General features: G+C 40.1%; 1 pseudogene; it reads left to right on the forward strand.

Moving 5' to 3' along the window:
• Positions 1 to 734: 734 nt before the first annotated feature.
• LOC118574690 lies at positions 735 to 1760 on the forward strand (annotated as a pseudogene).
• Positions 1761 to 2339: the final 579 nt, after the last annotated feature.

Below are 2339 nucleotides of genomic sequence, written 5' to 3' on the forward strand. Positions count from 1 at the left end.
CTTGTCTGAGCACACATTTAGGCAGCTGTTTTTAATCCCCATTTTAGAATCTTTTTTAAAAAGATCTCTCAAGTTTTAGGTGGAAAGTTGAGCCAACACTTTGGGTAGGCATATATGGCCAGAAGGTTTATCTGGTTTCATCTGGCCCCAAGGTCCTACAACCACTTAGAAAATAATCATCCAGAGGCTTAATATTAATTACCAATTGTATGGCCTATGGCAGGCTTCTTGCTAGCTAGCTCTTATAACTTGACCCATTTCTATTATTCTATAAGTGGCCACATGGCCATGGCTTATGGGTATTTTCACATCTTGCTTCTCCTGATGGCAGCTGGTGTCTCTCCTCTCTCCTTTCTTATCAATGTCTCTTTCTTCAATTTCCCACGTAGATATAACCTGACTTGCCATAGGCCAAATGGCTTTATTTATCAACCAATCAGAGCAACACTTATTCACAGTGTATAGAAAGACATCCCACAGCAGATAAGCTTTGTCACTGCCCAAGCAACAGCCTAAGATGCACTTTATCTTACTCCACTGAGTATGAGAGGTTTATAACAGAAGCCCTGTATGTTCCTAGTGCAGTATTTTCATAGAAACCTATAGAGGGAGAATTAAACACAAGGAGGCCTCCTCCTGGTGAAGCTGCTCATATTATTTTCTTATGTCTCCATTAGGTACCTGAATCTCCAAAATCCTGCTATTATCCTTGCTGTTGTCCTTAACCAGTCATCATGCCTCGAGGTCAGAAGAGTAAACTAAATGCCCATAGGAGACGACGCAGAGTTTGAAATGATGCTCAGGCTTCTGAAGGTGCACAGAAAGCAGTAGAGGCAGCAGAAGAGTCCTCTCCTGAATCATGTGGTGCCTCTGAGATGCCAGAGAAACAGTTTCCAGCATAACTACTGGTGTCCTTTCTTTCAGTATATCAGATGAAAGTTCCATTGATGATCTAGATGATGAAGAAAACCTTTTGGGGAATTACCATTCCATTAGTCTCCACCAAGATATTCTAGCCAGAAAGGTCTTTATGCTGTCACAGATCCTCCTTGACAACTACAAAATGAGGAAGCTTACTACAATGGAAGATATGATGCAGGTTATTTATTGATAAGGAAGAAATCAATGCCTTCCCTGAGATCCTCAAGAAACCTGCTGAGAGACTTGCAGATGTCTTTGCAGTTGAACTGAGGGAAGCTGAATCAAGCAGGCAAGTATATGATTTTATCAGCAAGCTGAAACTCCCCAACAATGGGATGGTTTGTCCTGGCCAGGGCTTACCCAAGACCGGGTTTGTGATGACTGTCCTAGGCATGATCTTCATGAATGGCAACTGTGCCCATGAAGAAGATATTTGGAGAATGCTGAGATCTACGAAAGTGTATCCTGGAAAGAAGCACCAAATCTATGGAGAGCCCCAGAAGCTCATGACCCAGTATTTGGTGAAGTTGAAATACCTAGAGTAAAGGCAGGTGACCAACAGTGATCCTCCACACTATGTGTTCCTGTGGGGTCCCAAAGCATATGCTGAAACCAACAAGATAACTGTCCTCAAGTTTGTCACTAAGATCTATAAAATCTCCCCTTGTTACTTCTCAGATCTTTGTGAAGAGGCTTTAAAAGAGGATAAAGAGAAGAATCAAGGCAACCAAGAAGTCGTCCCTGGCACTCCTGCCAAAGCTGTTTTCCATGGTGATATGGCCACAGTTTTCTCCCCTGCCCAAGTCTGGAGATATTATTTATTTTCCATAAACAAATAAAATAGCAGAATAATAAGGATTTTCTTGAAAGTATGAAAGAAGCTGGTAGAAAGCACAGTAATACACAAGTAAGACTTATTTTCTGTAATTGCTTTTTTTCTTTTTGATAAAGCTAACTGTTTGAAAACTTTTTTCTTGGCTGTTGTAAAAATAGAAGAAATTAAATGTTTATTAATTAGATTTCATTTATGGACTGTCATTCACTGAACATTCCTGTTCCCATGTTTTATTTTTGTGACAGGGTCTCATGTAGTTCAAACTGGCCTCGAACTTGCCATGTACCTGTGACTGAGTTGAAACTTTTGATATTCCTGCCTTCCCATCCCATGTATGGGGATTATAGGTATAAGCTACTACAGGTGACTCACTAAACACTCCTTGAACATGTGTTCTTTGTAGCAGTATTGAAATGCTAAGATAGAATTTGTTTTTTATTGAAAATAGATTCTTTCTTATACAATGTATCCTGATTACATTTCCCCTCCCTCAACCCCTCCCATTCAAATCCACTCCCTTTCTGTCTCATTAGATAATGAAAAGGATCCCTTGATATTCCTGGGAAACCTGTTTTTTTTAAGG

Source organism: Onychomys torridus, chromosome X (assembly GCF_903995425.1).
Source record: "Onychomys torridus chromosome X, mOncTor1.1, whole genome shotgun sequence".
Taxonomy (NCBI): domain Eukaryota; kingdom Metazoa; phylum Chordata; class Mammalia; order Rodentia; family Cricetidae; genus Onychomys; species Onychomys torridus.